The 24,198-nt window shown below is 33.7% G+C and overlaps 1 long non-coding RNA gene across 1 annotated transcript in view; it reads right to left on the bottom strand.

Annotated features, from left to right (window-relative positions):
* Window positions 1–291: 291 nt before the first annotated feature.
* Window positions 292–24,198, bottom strand: part of LOC117797218 — a 59,466-nt gene continuing 35,559 nt past the window's right edge. The window contains exon 4 of the long non-coding RNA XR_004622133.1: window positions 292–954. This is a non-coding gene — a long non-coding RNA (uncharacterized LOC117797218). The remainder of the gene's footprint in view (window positions 955–24,198) is intronic.

The raw sequence follows: 24,198 nt of genomic DNA, 5'->3' as shown, positions 1-24,198 counted from the left end.
ACAGAAATGCTAATTTGAATAAATATATGTACTCCTATGTTTATTGTGGCATTATTTACAACAGTCAAGATATGGAAGCAACCTAAGTGCCCATCAATGGACGGATGGGTAAAAATGACACACACGTACACCCACACATAGACACAGACACAGACACACACAATGGAATATTATTCAACCATGAAAAGAATCAGATCTTACTATTCGCAACAACATGAATCAACCGAGAAGGTATTATGCTAAGTGATAAATATTGCATGATTTCTCTTATATGTGGAAGCCCTGAGAGTTGACTCCTGAAGATTTGCCAGCTTAGTCTTGGCTCTAACACGCTATGCCATGCAGAAGACCCAAAATCTTTGCAACAAAGAACTTATACTAAAAGAGTTCTAGAACCAGTTGATTCTCAGCATCCCCACATGTATCTACCATCTCTCCCAGAGAAAGTCTTCTAACTAAGCTGATGCTTCGTGCATATTCTGAGTGAAAACTGTCAAAGTTCCTTTTCTGTTCCTCCTCTGGCGTTGGTGCCATGCTGGCCCTGAAAACAAACCATCAGGCACTTGTGGAAATGTTGGCACATGGACTGCACCATCCAAGTGAAGCTTGAGTTGTGACATATCTTCACAGAGGTCTTCTGTTTCCTTAGCTCTGCCTACAGTTTGGTTGGCCAGCTGCTTCACGCACTTGAGCTTCTTCGCTGAAGCAATGATGGCCTGGCCTTGGGAGCTTGAACCCAAAGAGGCAGGAAGCAGTAGCAGAAAGCAGCAGCAGTGACTCCCCAGGCTGGCTGGTGGCCACATCATTTGTCACTTCCCATGGCACAGCGCAACTTCCTTTCTTAGGTTTCCATTTCTGCCCTCTTACCTCAAGTTGCTCTCTGGTATAATCTCCAAGTATAACTTGGTTAAATCATCATGTCAGTAGCATGGAATTCATAGAAGCATGGTCCTCCTATCAAATGAAATTTGTAAGTATGGAAACATGGAATGCATATGATATTACTTTATTTTGAAATTGATTACACAATTCAAATATAAGCATTTAATATTTGTACAGTTTGAATCTTTGAAGGAGAAATTATTTTTAGGATATATTGTTCTAGCCTGTAAGAAATAATTGTGTAGTCAATTTGTTGCCATTTCTGAAAGAAAATTTTAATTTTAACTTGGTTATCAAAAATGTGACCTTGAAAGTGACTTGTCTCTTTAGTAATGGAAAGGGTAAAGCATGTGCTACCAAAAAAAATTTACTTTCTTCATTTAAAGTCCCTTCTGACAGCATTCCATACACCATCTTCATCTATAGCATGAAAGTAAAACACCAATATTAAAATGAAAGGTAAGGGACTTTGTGTCCGAAATGAAAATAACTTCTATGCACTCTGTCCAATATTAACCAAATAATTTTCAGTAATACTATCTCTAATTGCCACCAACACTATTACTTTATACCTAACACAAAGAGAACTTAGGAGTATCAGTTTCAGCCCTTATATGATACAGGTTTTGAATGGTCAGTATGCAGTGGAGTAATATTAATATGCTTTAGACAAACTGAATTTGTGAAGGCAATGGTATGGATGCAAATTTGAGAAAAGATTTAGAGTTTGCTTTTATTTTACAAGTTCCGCATTGCTGAGTAATCAAGGTTACTGAAGACAATTCATCAGTTAGAATCCTTCAAGAATGAGAAATGGACAGTTAAATTGACAGTCTGTATAAAAAAAAAAAATAAATTACTGGTTCACACGCCAAAGAGGGGCATCCAGGAAAAAATTTTCTAGGCAGCTTTTTACTGATTCTTCCACAAATCAAGCTAATTGCCGATTCACACACCATAGAACAATAACATAGATATTTATTGAAAAATAACTCAATAACTCCATTATTTGTCACTTCGTATAGTTTCATAGAGCATTTTCTTTCAATTAAATATCTTTCCTGAACAAATTTTGGTATCAATTTTTGTATAGTCATATCATCTCAAAAGTTTGATGTCATTTTTTTTTTCAAATCACAGGCAACTTTAATGGATTTTATTACAGATAGGATGAACCTACATCCTACATCAATTCCTCAGAGGAAAAATGTACTATAGTTGTGTAAATAATGATTTGTGTTTGTCAAAAAACATAAATCATTTGGTGTTCAAGGAACAGAATAGTCATCCTTAATAAAAAGGAGCTATTTTTTGAGGACAAAGTGCAAATATTGAATTTTGAATGTGATCAAATCTCTAATAGGACATGCATGAGAAAAATTTCAGGGCATCAGGAGATATTCAACTTGGCTTAACTTAATCAAACAGAATCATGTAGTTGGATCTCATCACATGGGACTCATTCAATGTTTCAGTGCAGCTTTACTTTATTATATAAATTTGTCTTATGTTATTATTTTCTCTGTTAGATGTTACTAGGTTTCACAATGCTTTTCAAGGTTTTCTAAAAAAAAAAAATCCTGGTTTGTGTTTTATCTTGTGAATTCCCTGAACTACATAATTGTTTGGCCCTTAGTTACCAAGTTTCCCTGAGTGAAACTGGACCTCTTCCAGCAAAAGTGCATGCACAGTGTGCACAAATCTTACTCAACTTATTTTACCTTTGTTTCCTTGTTCTTCCTATTTAAATCATTTCAACTGGAGATATTGTGTGTAATAAATCACCTGTTTGGATTGAAGCAGGGAATAAATGAAAAATAGGATAAAAAATACTAGATTGATAGGGCTGGCAGTTTACATAAATGTAAAGAAAAATTATGAGATCCTAGCAAGTTCAATGATTTTTCATTGCAGACTCAAGGTTTATGTTGATTTTTTAAATGTCAGTTATTTTTACCTTAAGCCATCTTGTATAGATGGTAGCTTGGATCTTGCTGCTACTTTTCCTCTTAGGGCAATGTATTTTATTTTTAAGTAGTTATTTATTCCTTGTATAGGTTCAGTAGTTCTCCTTTTACTAGCCTACAACTGGAATTCGATACAACTGTGTATCCAGTGGTTTAATAATCATTATTTGCCATCACCATCAGCTTCATGATAACCATGAGTATGACCTTCACCACTTGAAATATAATTAATTAAAAAAACTGTTGCTATGTGCCAGTGGATGAATTGAGAATCTTAGGGATTGCACTCTGGGAGACACAGATTCGAAAGAAATTGAAAACATGCTGGAAAGACAAAGGATATTAGAGTTTTTAAAGAGGAAAGAGAGGATTTACATGTTTTGAAGAAAAGGTGATTGTTGTTGGTGTAGCTACAGTTACACTATCTATATGTGATTGGTTGCTAGGGCTAGTGCTAGGCAGAAAGTCAATATGTCTTTTTTTTTTTAAGATTTTATTTATTTATTTGACAGAGAGAGAGACAGCCAGTGAGAGAGGGAACACAAGCAAGGGGGAGTGGGAGAGGAAGAAGCAGGCTCATAGTGGAGGAGCCCGATGTGGGGCTCGATCCCATAACGCCGGGATCACGCCCTGAGCCGAAGGCAGACGCTCAACCGCTGGGCCACCCAGGCGCCCCAATATATGTCCTTTTTAACATACAACAGATGCATTGGCTTTTAGCTGAGTTCAGCAAAAATTCTGAGAATTTGAGACAGAAAATGTGCATAAACTTGACCTCCTCTATGGCCTCCTGGCTCCATTTTAAATAACTCTCTTAGCAATGTTTATGCCATTTTATTCTCTTTATTGTCAAAATATGTTCTTTTTGTATTATTTATCACAACAACTTTAGGTATTATATTTTGTGAAGAAAATGTGACTGAGCAGTTATGCAAAGCATGTAAATAGCATCTGATTCTAGAAAATTTGATTCTATACAGATCCTGGTTGGAGAGATGATAGAAACCAATAATGTGGCAGTGTCTCTGTTCTCTCCATTGGATGTACAGGTAAATTCTTAACAGAAGACTCAATGTTCCATGGTAGTCATCCTTTATTTTACCATATATATTATTTTCATCTACTCACATTTCTATCTCACCCTATATGCTCTTGTTTAGGCAAAATGTTTGAATATTTATTTGGCTATAATCCTCAAAAATAAAATTGTTATAAATGGGTTTGAAGTAAATTGGAAGTAAAAGGAAACCTTCTCATCCTATAAATGTCATTTATGTAAATTCTATACTTAACAACAGTTTATGCTCTTGTTGGTGAAAACATGAATGCTTTTCCCATAAGGCTGAGAATAAGGTAAGCATTTTTACCTTTATCCTTTTTTATTCAACATTATGTCTGAGATCCTAGCAAGTTCAACAATAGAAAAAATGAAATAAAACGTGTACAGTTTAGAAAGGAAGAAATAAAGCAGTTTTAGTCACAGTAAATATAATATTCTACATGTGAAAGCTTAGGATATACAAAAATACCAACAGAATTAATTTGGTAAGTTCACTTGTTTCAATATCACTATCTAAAATACAATTGTATGTCTGTATACTATAATAAACAACTATAAAACAAAACTAAGATGAGAATATCATTTAAAAAAGCACTGAAGAATATAAAAGATCTCTGGATGTCTGTAACAAATAAATGTAAGACCTCTATAGTAATACTTACAGAATTTTAATGATAGAAGTTGAGGAAGACTTAAATTGAGATTTATACAATGTTTATGAGTTCAAAGACTCAATATTGTTATAATATCTATTGTCCCAGAAATTATTATTATAATTAATGCAAATCCTAGCAAGTTTCTGGAAGAAGTGTTTTTGGAAGTTGACAAAATGATTCATTTTTTTAATTTAAATTCTAGTTAAGTTAACATATACTATAATATTGGTTTCAGGAGGAGAATTTAGTGTCATCACTTACATATAACGTCCACTGTTCAACACAAATGATTCTTAAAATTCACGTGGAAATTCAGAGGATCAAAAATAGTTCAAATAATTTTGAAGAAATTTTATTTTTTAAAATTTTTTTGAAGAAATATTTTAAACATTTTGAGAAATCACATCACTTTATTTCATAATCAAGACATATTATGGTATTGACACATGGTAGATTAGATCAACTGAGCCAAATACAGTGTCCAGAAATAGACGTATATTTATATGGACAATGGATTCTTTTTTTAAATGCACCAAATCCATTTAAAGGAGGAAGAAAGTCTTCAACAAATTGTTGTGGTACAACAAGCTATTCATATGTAAAATAAACAAACCACTATTCCACCCCACACACTATTTGAGATTATTTTTTGTCATTCATCTCAAAGCTAAAATTACACATCTTTTATAAAACCACACAGTAGAATATCTTTACAAACTGGGAATAGCCAAGATTTCCTAGAGAGAACCTGAGAAGTATTACCAACAAAGACCATTATTAAAAAAAAAAAAATTTCCAGTCGACTGTGTGGCTCAGTCAGTTGAGTGGCCCACTCTTGATTTCAGCTCTGATTGTGATTCAGGGTCTTGAGATAAAGCACTGGGCATGGAGCCTGCTTAGAATTCTCTCTCTCTGCCCCTCCCCCCTCCAAAAAAGTTAAGTAACAAACACAGGTATGAAAATGAACAGGCAAGCCACAGAGATGGGAGAAAATAAATGTTACAAATATGTTTGGTAAAAGACTTGTTTCCAAAATATATGAAGACTTCCCACAAATCAATAATGGATAAATGATAAAATCAGCAAAATAATTTAATAAAGACTTCAGAAAGGGAGTTATACATTTTACTAATGTGTATATAAAGCAACATTTATCATTATTGTCAGAGGAATGGAAATTCAAATAGAGCGCTAGTGGCTGAGGAGTTCAGCTCTGGTCAAAAACCTAGGTGTGCTCTTTCAGGCCTGATCATAGACAATTAGAAAGGTTTACCTGGCAGGCCTCTGGAGAGAAAGCTGCACTCCTACACTAGAATTGGTGTACCTAGCTACCACTGCAGTCTCTGAAGGGAGTTATAGTCAAGTATTCATCCCTTCTCTGGCTGGACATGTTCTTGCATTTTAAATCCAGGCACCTACATTCCAAATATTATATAAATGGATAGGATTATCAAAAGAATTGCGCCTTATTTCAGATGATGTATTTTGCTTAATTCACCTAAAGAAAATTGATTTTACTTCTCTTTCCAGTAAGACATTCATTTATTCAACAAGTAATTATTAAATACATCATCTTGTTTTGCCTATATAATGCTGGGTCATAGGCATGGACGAGATCTGTCTTCACGGAGTTTATGGTCTCCTGAAGAAGACAGTCATTAACAGGATTTGTCAAATGTGTTGAGTTTTATGACAAAAAGAGCAAATGGTTTTATTGCAAGAATATTTTTAAGAAAAATGTAAATATTTCCTGAATGATTATTTTTGAGTGAATAATTGAAAGCTCACAGAATAATTTAAAAAATTTTTCATGCTCTTTATTGTTATGTTATAATAGTCTGTATTCTTTTTTTAAAATAGATCCCAAATGTAATACTGTTATTATTGCTGTTTTAACAATTATAGAAAACTTTTTTTTTTTTTTTGAGAGGGAGGGGGGAGGGGCAGATGGAAAGGCAGGGAGAGGATCTTAAGCAGGCTCTGTGCTGGGCGTCAATCTCACAACTCTGAGGTCACTACCTGAGCAGAAATCAAGAGTTGGATGCTTACCTGACTGAGCCACCCAGGTGCCCCAACAATTATAGAAAACTTAAAGAGCCCTTTATTATACAGCTGACATTGTTTAAGTACTTTATATGGATGAAATCTATTCTTTCTCAAAAGTCATTCTGAGATGGGTGCTAATGCTGTCCTTATTGTAGGAATAAGGTCTATAAGCTACCAGAATTTTCTAGCTTGAAAAATAAGTGTTGACTATTAATAATATCATTATTAAAGTTGTATGTTTTTAATAAATTAATGATTTTAGGCAGACATGAAGAAATTTTGAGAAATGATTATTTGGCCAATTTTTAAAAGAATTTCAGTGATATTACACGTAATTAGATTGCAAAATAAAGAAGAAACTTCACTATGGTGAATGTTGTGATTCTTTATTTTGATTTTGATTTTGTTAAAGAGAAAAACATGACTAAGGGGTCAAATTTTTAGAGGAATTACTCTTTTCTACCCTTGGTTATCAAAAAGAGTTTTTTCCCCTTAAGACAATTATGACACCTTCAACTTCTTCATTTATTCCACAGTAGAATGACATACCTCATTGTTAAATCTGGAAAAAAGTCACTGGACTTAATTTACAAAGCTGCTGCTTCTTCTCTACAATTTCTTGTCCAATATTGGGGGGGGGGTGGTCCTGCCTTAATAGTGTCACATATAACTGGGTGGGTGAGTCAACTTATTTCTGGAGCTTGGTATTAAAACTGCTACATCTTCGGACCTAAGATTTAGTATATATAATGCTAAATTTGTTGATCTCCTTCTACTGTTCCTTTGCATTGTTTTTAATTTTTTCAGACCCTGTGTAAAAGATGTTATCCATTGAATCTTGTTGACAAACATAATATACACATTATTTTTATATGGTTCTCTCCTTTTGAAATCTATTACTAAATCAGAATTAAATTATTTATAATATGGTATTTGTGGTACAGTTTAAACTAATAAATGTGAAGATTACCTTCGTATAGAGTGATGTGCATCGCTTTCATGCTAATTTACTTTTAAGAATGACGATGTCAGTTGATTTTATGACATGAGAAAATGAAGGGTAAATGAAGTACAAAATTTAAAAATTCAACTGACGACCTTGTGTTTGAGTGGATAATAAATTAACAGCCAAATTTTCAAATCTAAATATTTGACTTCAGGCCTGAACATTAAAATAAGATGGGTAAATCCCTATACCTTACAAATTACAACTATTTGAAGCTTCCATGAATAAACTAGAAAAATAAATTATTCACGGACTGACTTCCTCAGGAAACCCTTATAAATTAAATCCTGATTTAAGTTTTCTTTTTCCTTCCTAAAATGGATGGAAAGACAGCTTTTAATAAAAAATTTAATTAGCCCTTCTACTTTATGATGCTAGTACATATGCTATTTATGAAATCTTCTTTGGGAATATTCTCATCTCAAGGTAGATCAAATTCTCTCTTAATAAGAAGATCTCAATTAAGATTTCTTAGACATTTCTTGTGATGAGGCAAATTAAGGATTTGTTGATATAAGCAAATGATTTATATATTGATTTACTTTGCATGGCACATTGTTGCTTTAGCAGTAGGGGATGGTTATTTAAAGAGCTAAATTGCTCTGCAGGGTGTAGATGGAGCCAGGCAATGAATGGCTCCAATCAAGCCACCCACATTCTGGCAGGATGTCTGTGACTATGGAATTATGGATGCCATTACCCAAAATGTACTGCTAATTGTAATCTCTATTCTGAATCCAGGAGAATTTAAATGACTTTTGACTGGTAAAGACTTATAGCAGTGTTGAATCTCTATAATTTAACCACATCAAAGCATCTCTTTATTTTCATTAAAAGACTATCACAAGACAGCCGACTATGCTACATACGTATGCGCACGCACGCAAGCACAGACATATCAAACACTGGGATTCAGATGTATTTTTTGCTGTACTGGGTAGACTTAAAGGCTAAGAGACCTTTTATATGAAGACAGGATTTACATCATTCTGAGAGCAGGACCCAGACATAATAGGCTTAACCCAATATGAACCCTTAATCATATTAGAAGTAATAATTTGTCATAGCGTATATTGTCTGTCATACCAGTTGTTTCCAGTCAGGACCTTTGGGTGTCCATGTGTGTCTTACGACAAGAGAGTCCTACAAAAGTAATTCAGAAAGAATCACGGCACCTGTTGCCCTACTTTGGGAACCCATAGACGATAAAACCCAAGCCAAAGGTAAGAAGGCATTCATCTTATCTCTTCACACCAGTCTTTAATAGAATGTCAGCAGCAGCCCTGAGTGAACTGGGCCACACAGAAGAGCAGGACACTGATCATGTAGAACTGTGAAAACAGGGGAGATCAAGTGGCCTTGTCAAGCCTAACAGAGTCTGGCAGCACTGAGGTACCCAGTGAAGAAGTGATACTGGCTTGTTTTTTTGCTACAGAGCTGCAACCACACTCAGTAGGAAAAGTTATAATAATAGCAATTATCGAGGTCCATTCATATGAGACACAAACACTTGTAAAACATCGTCCACAAAGTCCCAGACATGCTTTTAGTGGACTTATTGTGGAACCAAGATCCTACCTTTTATAGACCAGGGCCCAAGCAGATGAAAATTTGCCACCATTTCTTTCCAGTGAAGTAAGGTCAAAGGAACTTTGAGAAATGTACCGTAAAATACATCCACTGTCCTGTCATCTGGAGCTGACTTACACAGAAATTCTATTGCAGAAGACACTTGGGCTTCCTTTGTATAGAACAACCCAACTTGGTCTTGGTTTAGATTTCTACTTCAAACTTTACCATTGGACCATGATAACCTGACTTTGTCTCTGGGAAGGGTGAGATAGGGTGATGTGCATATAAACTACACTGTTGACTACCTCATACCATGGTTTTCGCTCCTGTGTTATTTTTAATTTTTTAAAAGTAGAGTGAATACACGTTATTGACAATTAATAGAAATGAAAAAAAAAAAGACAGAAAATATGGAAACTTTATTTTTATTTCTCATAACTACTATGTCTACATATGATTTTATATATATTAATTTCTTTTGAGGAGTTAATAAGGTCACGTTCCTGTTTAGCCCTTATTTATCTTTCTTACTTTTCCCTTTTTAGATATGTCCTCCTCTCCAGTAACATGAGAACCTGCAGTGATATTAACACACATACATCATAACAACATAATATACAACACACGAGCTTTGAAATGAGACAAATTTCTACTTGAATTCAAATTTCAATAATTTGAACTATTATATTATCACCATATACAATCCTTTCTGGCCGGCTCACATCCAATGATTGATTTCTAGAAGAGTATGACCATTATCACTAGTTATCACCATTCAATATTTCAATGACTTAATTAAATATTCTCTTTATATTTTTAAAAATAATTCACATGATATATGTGAGATAAATGAAATAATATACATAGAATGATTTTTAACAATGACTGGGATATATCAAGTACCTGATGAATGTTAGGTCTTATCCTTTATGCTCCTGAGACTTTTCTGTGAACTATTTTTCTGGCTTTTACATTAGAGTCAACCAAAATCCACATATATATTTCAAACCTATTGCACATTCTGGAATTTATCTTGCCAGTTAGACATTTAATATAAAGAACTTTAAAGTTCAATAGCTCAGCGTTGAAATTTTCCTTATTCAATTCCCAATTTTGTCCTCCATTTTATTGTAAATGAGATTGGTTTCTTTCAATTCCTGTGCCTCATCCTACAATCAAGGTTTAGGGTTTCTGCTTTTCCTCCCATGTTTTTGATCATTGTACTGATAATATCAATGATTTATTCATTGACAATGCCTACATACAAACTTACACAAATTCCTGTAGCAATCCAACTTAACTTAGTAATATATTTTCAACTCTATGGCACAGAAGAGAAAATTGATACACAGAAAGGCTCAGTAACTTGTTTGAGGTCACCAGACTGTATGTGGCAATATGGGATTGTAAAACGTTGGCTCTCTGGCTTCAGTGCCCTTACTCTTAAGCACTATGTTATGCTGCTTTTTATTAAATACCAAGCAGAGTCCAAGTACTTATGTGCTAAATGAGAGTAGTTACCCTTTTCCCCAATTCATGTTTATTAGTCAAGTTTCTCTGACACCATCTGCGGTCTTTCTAGGGTTGCTAATCTACATTTAACTTTCCTGTTGCTTGATTACCTGATTTGACTCCTACTTTTCATTTAATGTCAGACCCCTCATCACTGTTTTGGACTTTGGATTGTCATCTCTTCCCAAATTATTATTTCCTAATCATCTGCCTAGCCATTGGAGATTTGCCTCCAGTTCGTTTTTATATATCTATACCAAGAGGTAGTTACATCTTCCCATGTCATCCATAAGACTGGATTTTCTATTAGTGGAAAAGTTTTCTCTTGACCTATCCAAAGCTGTCATTTCACCTGTACTTAGGATCACAACCATTCTTGCTTTCATAGGACCCAACTACTGGGATTGTTGATGGCAGACAGCCTTCAGCTGCTACTACTGCTAGTGATTCAGTTCTAGACATCCACCTAACCTAAAAATATAGCCCTTCCTAGACACCGCTCACATCTAATAACTGATCTGCTCAAGAATATGTTGGCCTGGCCATTTTGGCCTAATTTGGGATCATTGTGAAAAGCCATTATAGATACAAGTTTCTTGTGGAGTTGTTCCAGGCTGTTATTGGGTCTGTATCACAGTTGATATCTCCTTCTGTCCAATTCATCTTCTTTCCACTGGTGTGTAACCCATGGGTTCTCCTTAATAAACATCCTGCATGCTAAGTTTTATCTTAGAGGCTATTTAATGGGGAAACTCATCCTACACAGTTAATTCATTATCTTATGTCTTTCCTGGATTTTGAAATCTCCTTCTTTATAGATTTCTTCTATTAGTACTTCTATATATTCACGTCAATTCTATATTCCAGAGATAACAATGATAAAATTCTCTCTCAACATCAAACCATAATAATCTCTCTCCTAATTTTGGCAAGATATAGTGTAATGCTTGAGTGGTTGTCCACAATATCTACCTTCATTATTTATTTTATTCTCACTGCCTCCTTAATGCACTGCCATATGTTTGCAAACATGTCATTCCACTAAAACAGCTCTTGTCAAGATTCACAATACAGCCTTACTTCTAAATCCTATACACACTTTTCCATTCACATCATATTTGGATTAGTCTTTTAAGTAAAAATTTTCTCACTAAAAAACACTTTTATTTTTTAGCTTCAGGAATACCATGCATTTTGATTTCCATTCCAACTCTTGAGCTGTTACTTTTCTGTCTTTTTATAGGTTCAAACCCTTTATTGATTCTAATCACCAATTACATTGTTTGGCAGGGAGAATCACCATCCCACCAATCAGTTCTCTGGCCAGCTGAGTATTCTAGAATTCAACTCAATGCGGACACTACCTACATGGAGATAGCAATAGATTACACACAGGGTGGCTGCCTGCCCGCCACCACCAGCACTTCAGATGCCAATTCTAAATACAGATTGTCACTGTCACCTGTGCTTCTCACAGACCAGCTGTAGGTCAGAGATTCCTGTAACCTCTTCCTAGACTCCATTAATTTGTTAGAGCAGCTTGCATAACTCAGAGAAACATTTTATTTGATAGATTACTAGTTTATTATAAAAGGATATAACTCAGAAACAGCCAGATGGATGAGACACATGGGGCAAAATATGGGGAAAGGGTACACTACTCTTCCCACATTCTCACATGTTCATTAATCCAGAAACTTTCTGAACTCTGCCTTTTTGTTTTTTTATGGAGGCTTCATTACTTAGGTATGATTGATTAAATCATTAGCCATTGGTGACTGAACTCAATCTCCAGCCTTTCTCCCCTCTCAGGAGGTCAGGAGGTGGTACTCAATGTTCCAATTCTCTATACGGGTAAACAGCCCATTCTTAGGGTGCCTAGGGATCTTTCCAAATCCTGTCTCATTAACATAACAAAAGACACACTTATTGCAGTTCTCAGGAAATTCCAAGGATTTTTGGAGCTCTGTGTCAGAAAACTTCATGTCCTAGAATCTCAACTCCACTTCCTTAAATCAGGAAGTCCCCTTGTTATGACTTAGATTCCTATGCCAACCCCCACACTGCCATCTGGAAACTCAAGGCAGTAAGCTTAGGAAAACATAAGGTGCACCTTGTCTGTGTCCTATTTCTCAGGGATCACTGTCATTCATTGTCTGATGTTCAATGTCTTAAAAATTGTTTTTCAGAAAGTTTGTCTGAATATTCAGTTATTTCAGTTAAGAGATGAATCTGTCCTATATTATTTTATATTGGCTGACAATGGAAGTCTTGGAAAACATATAAGAGTGATCTTTGGGGTGCCTATGTGGCTCAGTCAGTTAAGTGTCTGACTTTGGCTCAGGTCATGATATCAGGTCCCTAGAAAAGAATCCCGTGTGGGGCTCCACCCTCAGCTTAGAGTCTACTTGTACCTCTCCTTCTCCCTTTCCCCTCCCCCCACTTGCTCTCTCTAGCTCACTCTCTCTCCCTCAAATAAATAAACAAAATCTTAAAAAAAAAAAGAGTGCTCTTTGCTGGTTCTTTCTATTTTGCTTCACTAAGCGTCAGACTCTTGGTTTCAGCTCTAGTTATGATCTCAGGGTTGTGGGATCAAGGGGTGCTGGGCTCTGAGCTCAGTTCTGAGTCTGCTTGAGATTCTCTCTCCCTCTACCTTTGCCCCTCTCCCTGCTCACACATGCACATGCGCACACTTTCTCTGTCAAATAAATACAATTTTTAAAAAAAGAATTTCCATTAAGATCATATAAGATATTTGCTCTACTGGCAAAGTCTGTCTAGAGTCAGAAAATGTCAGTAGACCAATACTTTGTATAGAAGTTATCCATATGATATAGTTATATTTGTGGTTAGAGGAAAAGAATATAAAAATCCTCAAAAATAAAAAATATTTGCATATAAAGTTTGGTAATTTCTCTTGTAAAATTATCTGTCAAAATATCTATTTGTTGAGAAAACTGCCTCAGAATGTTTTGACATGTCTAGCTAGGGTCTTTGATTGTGAGAGCAATCTATACCTATGTATAGATATATCTATATATTTTGTTATATTTATAATTCACTATATATAAATATATATGTATATATTTCCTTATAGAGAAAACAGCCTGATTAGATTTTACTTAATCTTGAAGGAAATAATATCTGAGCTGTTTAAATGAATCACTTTTCAAAACTATAGTCCAAGATTCAGAAAGATTTAAACAATTTCTACTACAAATAATTTTCACTGTGTTTTTTAAAAATTTAATGATAAATCAGATTTACTAAAATAAAAAGATTATGCTTGATACTGAGAAATCTAGAAAATGAAAATTGAAAAGTGAATAGTTTACATCTCTAAAGTTAATAAAAGTCTTAATAAAAATATATGCTCCAGATTTATTTCTGAATCTCCTTTATGAGTATTTGTGTCTCCTGATGTGCCTATGGCATTATTCTTATCATCCAGGCCTGGAGTCTTTCACTGAGAAATGTAATATCTGTTTTGAATGGGTAGATGATGGGCAGAATGGATGAAGGGGAGTGGGAGATACAGGCCTCCAGTTATGGAATGAAAAAGTCATGGGAATAAAAGGTACAGCATAGAGAATATAGTCAATGATATTTTAATAGAGCTGTATGGTGACAGATGGTAACTATATTTGTGGTGAGTATAGAATAACATGTAGAGATGTTGAATCAATGTTGCACACCTGAGATGAATGTAACATTATGTGTCAGCCATACTCAAATAAAAAAGGGAAATTAAAAAAGTAAATCAAAAAAATAAAAAACTATGTTTATCTTTATATACACTTTAGACACAGTATTGTTTAGGTTCTTATGTTTTCAATTAAAGATACTACCATGCTAACTATATTAGATTTATTGGTTTCCTAGCATTCTTTATCAAAACAAGTACTGATAAATTACATCTACTCACCTGCTACAGAAAATTTTATTCTCACTATATTTTGATATATACTGGATTTTATATGCTACTAGTTATTATGCGTTATTATTAGGACACAGATGTTTAACGTCATATAGTATGTTGGATTAAGTAGGAAAGACACTCCTAGAAGTCATCTAGTTAACACTTTTATTCTCTTGCTGGACCACAGGTGGCTCTTTTTATTACATGGAAGTCTCAGTGTATCTCATTCATCTCCAATCCCTGTTGTTGCTATACCTGTGCTTACACATCAGATAAAAATATATTAAAGATACAAATCACTTATAATAATATCTGTGGCATTTATCTCACAGGTGCTAACATGTAGGGAAATACTGATGGTAAAATATTCTCTTTTGAAGCAATATTAACAAAATTAGAATTAATAAAGTTTCTTTTTACTTTTTTCTTTCATAAAAGAGTATTATAATGAGGTTGTAAGAAGTGGTGATGAGAGTCCCAGAGTGGTATGTCATAGCAAAATAGTCTTTTGAACCATTTGGTGTATAAAGGGTCTTTTGTGCAAATATTCAATACTTACATTATTGCTTTTGTTTGGGGAAAATACATCTATCAAAAATTGTAAAGCAGCCAAAATAAACCACTACACACCCATTAGATAGCGACTATAAAGCAACAGAAAATAAAAAGTGTTGGCAAGGATGTGAAGAAATTTGAACCCATGTGCACTGCTGATGAGACTGTAAAATCGTGCAGCCACCGTGGAAAGCAGTATGACAATTCCGAAAATAAACACACATCGAATTACCATATGATTCAGCAATTCCACTTCTTGTTATGTAGTCACAAGAACTGAAAGCAGAGACTTAACAGATATTGGTATACCAATGTTCACAGCAGCACTCCTTACAATCGCCAGAAGATAGAAACCACCTAAGTGCCCATTAGTGAATAAATGGATAAGCAAAATGTAATACACACATACAATGGAATATTACTCAGATTTTAAAATGAATGAAATTGTACTTCATTCTATAACATTAAATATCTTGAAGACATTACACTAAGTGAAATAAGCCAATCACAAAAGATAAATATTTTATCATTACACTTATATAAGATACCTAAAATAATCAAACTTGTAGAGACAGAAGGCAGAGTGGTGGTAACCAGGGAGGAGAGGAAGGAGGAATAGAGAATTACTAGTTAATGGGTTAATGAGCTTCCATCTGAGATAATGAAAGGGTTTTGGAGGTAGTGGTAATGATTGCACCGCAATGGGAAGGTACTTACTGCCAATGAAATATACACTTAAAAGTCGTTATATGGTAAATCTTATATATATTTTATTATAATTTAAAAAAAAAAGCTTTACAGGACTATCCGCATTCTGATTGTCCCAGTTGTAATAATTAGCTATTAACCCTTAGACACTCCAGGGATTACAGCAGATATTATCACCTTTAAGGTGTACATTTCAAAACCTTATTAAGTGAATAGTGAAACTATTTAATGAGAACAAATGTATACTTATTGGAGCAATGTATGCACTGAAATGAGATCTGCATTGCTAAATAGCTAAGAATAACTGACATCATAAATTTTCATGCAAAAAAAAAATTAACTTTCTGAGCTTCACCATGATTCTTGTCACTAGGCTTCCATTGCCAAAATACCTTTGATGAATGTTTATTTATTTATTTATTATATAAAATTATGCTCTAAAACAAAAGAATTAATTATGATACACAAGTTTATTATATTAGGCTATTTATATTTTTTAACCTGTTATGCCACATCTATTGAGATAAATTTTAGCCATATTGGAGTATACTGGACCAGATAAAATGTCACTGCTTTTCTTTGAGAACTTACTGCAGCTGTGTGTTTCTAGCGCTGCTGATTTATAAACATGGCCAGGATTGGACAGTTCTAGTATATCCTTGATGAGGCACAGCAGAGCCAACTACTACATTTTACTAGGAAAATATATAGACCTTTCATCCCCCTTTATCAAGGGAATAAAGAGGATTAGTTCAGCTAAGTGCAAAATTTTGTTTAAAAGAGAATTAACCTTCAGATGATATAGGAAGTTGCTACATCATGGTTTCAAGAGGAGATAATGTTATCAAATGTTGTGAATGCCATTTGGATCTATTTTACAGATGAATTTCTTAGGAGACTCAGGCGTATTCTTTTTTATTTCTTTTAAAGATTGTATTTTTATTTATTTGAGAGAGAGAGAACACATGAGAGAGAAAGAGTGAGCATGAGCAGGGGGGAGAGACAGAGGGAGAGGGAGAGGAACAGACTCCCCGCTGAGCCGGGAGCCCAATGCAGGACTGGAATACAAGACCCTGGGATCATGACCTGGGCCAAAGGCAGAGGCTTAACTGACTGAGCCACCCAGATGCCCAAGACTTAGGCATTTTAATTGTTTAGGCATGCAGAGGTCATTAATAATTATGTACAGACTCGAGTTATTTCCTAGAAAAAAAAATAGATGAATGGGGTACAGATAGTAATAGCAGTCTTTCAGCACACAAATTTCTTTGTGAAGAGCTGACTTCCATTCTTTACAACTCCATGAATTTTCTTTTAGAAATTATAATCTGGTGAATTTTTTTCCCTAGTCGAAGTCTTATATAGGTCTCTACTGATGACAGAAGAGGTCTACATTTCTTAAAATGGCACATCAAGAAGTTCTTTGATGATTTGGACCCATGAAACTTTAGCTTCCTTCCTTCTTTTCTTGTTCTTCTCACTCTCCCCATACATTTGTTTATATGGTATCAAACTTATTACTCGAATTATCAGACTTTCTTCCAAAACTCTACACCGTTTCACATGTTATGTCTATAAGTGGTATGTGGTAGACATTTCTGCTTAGTAAGGCCAATTACTGCTATTTTAGGCATCTGGTAGGCAGATTAGCTATTTCCAGTGGGTCTGGCTTCAGTGAAACCATTAAAAAAGCATAAAACCATAAATAAGTACAATTGAAAATTTCTATCAATTTAAGGACAAGGTTAGGGAAGGTCATTTTAACAGTCTCTTTAGAGTCACTCTCATGATGAAAACCCATAGTACACATAAATGTTTAATTGCCATTTGAGTTCAGTTTAGAAATGTGGATTAATCGAGTCATTTATTTTTTCTGTTTTACAGATGTTTCCCTACTAGCCATAAATTAAAAACAATAAGCTATTCCATGCTGAAAATATAGTTCTATTGGCTTAACATTTTAGTAGTAGCTCCTTAAATAAAATATCCACCTGTTCTGCAGTAAGAATAACCGAAAAGAACAAATCTGTTGAAGAGGCAAAAAGAAAAAAAAAAAAAAAAACCTGGCCAGTTGGGGAAAACTAAAATATAGTAATGTGACTCAGTTAGAAGTTGGAAAATTGTCATATATTGTCACAAACCTCACTGAAAATGAGATCATTTTGCTGAAAAGACTTTCTGGGCCTGCTTCAAAGCAAAACTTGACACAAACACCAACTTAATCTTGTTCATATCTGAAGGCCTAAGAAAGTATTGTAAAGTAAAGTAGTCTTTCTTTAATTCAACATACAATTTTTGGTAACAAAGAAGTCAAAAGTAGCATTAAGGGATATTGAGGACACCTAGCATACAGAATTTCCCAGGTATTCCACAAAAATATACAATAAAAAGTCACTATTTAGGGAGTGATTGGCTATGTAATCTATGATACTCCTCCAGACTATAAACTTCAGATATAATGGAGTATCGAATAACTGATAAACTTGCCTTGTGTGTTTATCATCACTCATCTCATCAAATTAAAGTTACTTTCTCTGAATTCAGCAGAGTAAGAATTTAAAGTCATAATCTGGGTTATTCTGAATTGAAGAAACAACTGTTTGCTATAAAGGACTAAAAAACTATTTTAAAAAATACTAGAATAATTTAGCTCTGCATCAGAAACTAACCTCAGTACAAAAATGATGTAAATTGAGCACTGAATCAAAGCATGTTCTCACATAGTTGTGATGTAATGCAAATTTTCATTTTCTAAGTATAACATAGACAATCCTATTTTAAGTTATTGTACTTTAAGTTATGTCCCTTTGGAATGGGACAGGAAGACTAATTTTTAAAAATTACTTTTGTTGTTTAGTAAATGTTTTATTTTTTCTGATCTGTTGTTAGCATTGTAACATATCAAGACTGACTATGTAGCTATACCTTTTTCTACAATATCTCTTCTGTTACATTTGTCTAACTTCTATTTTTGTATCAAATCCACACTTTTCATTTTATACTTTTCTAACACAAATCAACCTGTCACTTTCAATACAAAAATCTGCTAAGATTTTTATAGGATGGAATCAATTTGGAGAGAATTGGCATCTTTCCATTATTGTCTTCCCAGCCATGCTCATTGTGTGACCCTCCATTTACTTTGGCCTTTTTTAACTTCTCTCAAAATGATTTATAGATTTTGGCGCAGAACTTAGAAGTCATTAAATAGATTTATTCTTGGTTACTTGACTGTTTTAACTATTAAATGTGCATGCATATAAGAACATGCATGATAAATGCAGGGTTCTCTGAATTTTGACACTTTGAGCATACTCCCTAAATATTTGTAACTAACCTTCCTAAAAAGAATGAGAATGGTGCAAAACAATTGGAATGAAAGCTGGTAGCAAAAGGTGGTGGCACAAGGTGGAGGAATTAGTGAGCTTAAGGTGATGTTGCTGACCTCTACCCAGGAGAGGTAGAATAGCTTCATTCAAAGTGTACAGCTTTGTAAACCATTTTTAAGTCAAAAGCTGGGGCTGAGAAGGGCCACGGTACTCCCTGCATGGACCCTCATACTGCAGTATCTGTACAATCCCACCACTGTGACCACTGTGTGGATAAGAGGCCCCTAGGGTTTCCAAGCCTGCAGAACTCACAGATGAGTCCTCACAGGCTTCACAAGACTTCACTGAACAACACATTTTTCTATAGACATAAATTATATATGATGCATTATTTTAATCTGGCAACTTTTGCTCCAAATTATGGATGTAATAGTCATTCACATTTTCCAGTAATTTTAAATGTTTTATTCACACTGTTGTGTTATTTTCATTGCTTAAAGTTATTATCCAAAGTTTATTTCATTACAGGAACCTACATTTACAACTATTTCCTCAAATAGAAAATCTGGATTTCAAAATATTATATCCAATGTTTGCAACTGGATTACTATATGCACATGGAGTATAACTATAAATGAAAAATCATCCTCATAAGGAATTGTGTATAGTGAGCAATGGAAAAGTTAGAGGGAACCAAGAGCTATACAGGGTACACCTTTTAAAATACACTGAATCTACAGTAACATTAGACAACTGCAAATCTATTGACTGGTGGTCTTATTTTAGTATAGTTTCTTAGATTATCTTAAAAAAGTGTACTGACCTTATTAAATAGCTCCCTTTAAAAATAAGCCACTGATAATAATGTATCAATATCCAACTTATATTCTTTAATTATAATGATATATTATTAAATGTACCACATTTTAGATTTTAGGTTATATGACAATAATTCTTAAATGTACAAAATGATAAAAACCAAAACCTTTTTTTTCCCATTTGAGAGGGCTTTTTCAGTACTATGTAATCTTTATGATGGAGATGAACTAGAATAGAACAATTTAGAGTTATTTTGTTCCCTAGAATGATGGAATCCCTCTTTCAGATATTCCGTGACATTGAAAATGTGAATAATATATCATTCATACCACAAATAGTGTGCTTATGTATTTCCAAATAAAATTTAGGGATATAAGGGTTGCAAAATGAAAGATCTGAGAATCTCTGTCTAGATTATATTCCCATCATGCTGCTGTCAGTGGGAGTCAAATTAGATTGTGTCTTTGAAACATATTTTTCTCTCACACAATCACATTTCCACTGATGTTAAATTTATATGCCAGGATGTGTGTATGTATATATGTATATACATTATAAATGCATATTGTGTATATACATATATTGATCTGTATTTATAATGATTTAAGCAACACTAAATGTGCTCATATTTTGTATAATCTGTTTTTATTTTGTATTACCTTCTTTTAAATTTTCAGACTCATTGTTAACAAAACTTATTTTTGGAACTGGCTTTATTTCAAGTCACTTTCCTTGTGGTTTATTTGTCTCTCTCCCTTGAGACATTTCCTTAATAGAGAACTGGGAAGTCGATAAGAAAACTGCAGAGGCTATTGAATTTAATAGTCAATCACCTGATGGGGCTTGATCACTGTGACCTTCTCACCCCAATATTCTTCCCTCAAAAGGAGACAATCTGTGGTGTTTATCTTATCTCTAGAGACACTCAGGATTTATCCTATTCACTTTTACTCTGATCTAAGTTCAACATTGTGTAAAATGTTTTTCTCTTCAGAAATACTCAGCTGTTCAACTACCTGTCCTCTTACTTGCTAAATAAATCAGATAGCTGGGAATCTTCTGGTCTTTATATTGTCTATTGTTACTTTATATTAAAAATTAATAGTAGGATATTTGCGGAATGTTTAAAAATGACATTGGTGATTTCATGACATATTGCCAAATAAATGATACAGTTATACATTTATAGTTAGAGTTTAGCTTGGTTAGATATTAAATTATCATATTTAATTCATCAGTTACTGCTACCGTAAAAATACTTATCTCAGAGATGTTTGATTCGACAGATTGTTAGACAGTCAACAGATTTTAGCAGAAGATAATGGAGAATTTTCTTATTTCTGAAACCCAGAAGTTTTTGAACAATTGTTAGCAATTTCAGAGATTAACATAATCAATTCTCTTCAGAATCACAAAGATAAAAACAAAGAAGTTGATTTTAAGCAGCATTCGTGGAAAGACCTTGATAAAATATTGTTTGTAAAAACATATCAATAAGTTTATTTCACACTATTTTTATTTGTGGAAATTTCCAATAATGTAGTCTTTTTTGATCTAACTTCTTTCACTCAGCATGTTTTTAAGGTTTATCCCTGTTGTTGCATATGTTAATAATCCATTCATTTTTATTGATGAATTGTTTATATGGATAAAAAATATTTTATCTATTCACTAGTTAACTGACATATGGATTATTTCCTATTTTTAACTTGTATGAATTATGCTATAATGAACACTCATGTGCAAGTCATTGTATGGATATAATTTTATATATTTTAGGGGTAGGTATTAAGAGTAGAAAAGTTGAATCATTTAACAGTTATATGTATAAATTTTTAAGGAATTGCCAAACTGTATTCTAAAGCAGATGTACCATTTTACACTGTCATTATCAATATCTGAAGGTTCCAGTTTCTCCACATCTTTGCCAGAATTATATGCTGTCAATCTTTTATGTTATAGACCAAACAACTGGTGCTGAGCATCTCTTATAAGAAGTACAAACTATACATTTTATGAGGATTCATATATATCTTATTTGGCTACATGTCATTTATCTTTTTGCAAATTTTAATGGATTACAAGAGCTCTTAATATATTAAAGAAGTCTGTTTTCAGTTGTATGGTTTGCAAAAATATTTTCTTTCAACCTATAACTTTTTTTTAACCTTCTTAATGGTACATTTTGAGAAGCATTTAAAATTTTTGTTAGGTCTAATTTATTATTTTTTAAATGTACTGTGCTTTTGCTATCATACTTAAGAAATTTTGCCACGGTTAAAATCACAAAGATTTCTCCTATATTTTCTTCTAAAAGTGATATAGTTTTAGCTTTCAAATTTAATAAATTTTTGGGCATAGAGTTGTTTGTTATATTTCTTTAATGTTATCTTTGAATGTTTGTGGGATCAATCACGACAGACCCTTCCTCATTTGGGCACTTTTTTTTTTTTTTGCATGACTAGCATTTTGTTTTTTTTTTTAATTGCATTGATCTTGCCAAAGAACCAGCTTTGAACTTCATTGATTTTTGGTTTTCAATTTGATTTACTTCTGCTCTAAATTAGATTATTTCATTTTTTTGCTTGCATTAGGCTTAAATTGCCCTTCTTTCTCTAGTTTGCTAATATAGAAGCTTAGATTATTGATTTCAGATCTTTCTTCTTTTCTAAATGAATGCAATGTTACAGAATTTCCCTCTAAGCACTGCCCTCATTGCATTCCACACAGTTTGATACACTGTATTTTCAAATTTTTTTCAAAATACTTGAAAAATTCTTTTGTGATTTCTTTGTTGACACGTGTTATTTAGAAGTGTATTTTTTAGTCTCTAAATTTTTTGGAATTTTACAGCTTTCTGTTATTGAATTTTATCTTGTTTTCTATTCCATTGTGGTCTGAGAGAATATATTCATATAATTCCCATTCTCTAAAGTTTGTTAAGGTGTGTTTTATGGCTCAGAATGTGATCTATCTTGGTAAATGCTCCATGTGAACTTGAGAGGAGTATGTGTTCCAGGGCTGTGGGATGAAGTAATCTCTAACAATCTGCCCCCTATCCTTAAGGGCTTTCCAGAAGTCACCTCATTAACATAAATTCAGGTGTGGCTGGAGGGGATTTGTTATGATTAACAAAAGATTCTCTTTTCACCTTTATTGCTCTAGAGCTGTTTTAGGAGCTGCAGGTGAAAAAAAATATAACAAAAGATGCTCTTATAATCCTTATCATTTAGGAAATTATAATGGTTTTAGGAGATCTGGCCAGGAGTTGAGAAGGAGGGGCTGGAGGTTGAATTAATCATCAATTGCCAATGATTTGATTAATTATACCTATGTAATGAAGCCTCCGTTAAAGACCCTAACCAAAGGGTTTCAGAGAGCTTCCTGGTTGGTGAACACATGGAGGTGTGTTTCAGGTGTACATCATAACGATTTGACATTTCTTTATGTTGCAAAGTGGTCACCACAATAAGTTTAGTTACCATGTCACCTTACAAAGGTAATATAATGTTATTGATGATATTCCCACATTACATGCCCATGACTTATTTATTTAAACTGGAAATTTATACTTTATATTTCCTTCCCGCTAATCCCCTCCCCTCTGAAAACTAATCTGTGCTCTGCATCAGTGAGCCTGGGTTTTGTTTTGTTTGTTCACTGTTTTGTTTGGTTTGGTTTTTTAGATTCTACACATAAGTGAAATCATGCAGTATTTATCTTTGTCTGACATATTTCACTTAGCATAATACCTTCAAGTTTCATCCATGTTACAAATGGTAAGATGTCATTCTTTTTTATGGCTGAGTAGTTTTCCATTGTACATGTACCACATCACCTTTATCCATTTATCCATCGAAGGAAACTTAGGTTGTTTCCATATTTTGTCAATTGCAATGAGCATAAAGTTGCATTTTTTTTCAAATTAATGCTTTTGTTTTCTTCAGATAGATACCCAATAGTGGAACTGCTGGATCATATGGTAGCTCTATTCTTAACTTTTTGAGAAACAGCCATACTATTTTTCATTGTGGCTACACCAATTTATATTCCTACCAATAGTGCATGAGGGTTCCCTTTTCTCCACATCCTTACCAACACTTGTTATTTTGTGTTCTTCTTGATAATAACCATTCTGACAGGTGTAATGCGATATCTCTTTATTTG

The sequence above is a fragment of the Ailuropoda melanoleuca genome, chromosome 20 (genome assembly GCF_002007445.2).
Source record: "Ailuropoda melanoleuca isolate Jingjing chromosome 20, ASM200744v2, whole genome shotgun sequence".
Taxonomy (NCBI): Eukaryota; Metazoa; Chordata; class Mammalia; order Carnivora; family Ursidae; genus Ailuropoda; species Ailuropoda melanoleuca.
This window is presented reverse-complemented; position numbering and strand designations above follow the sequence as displayed.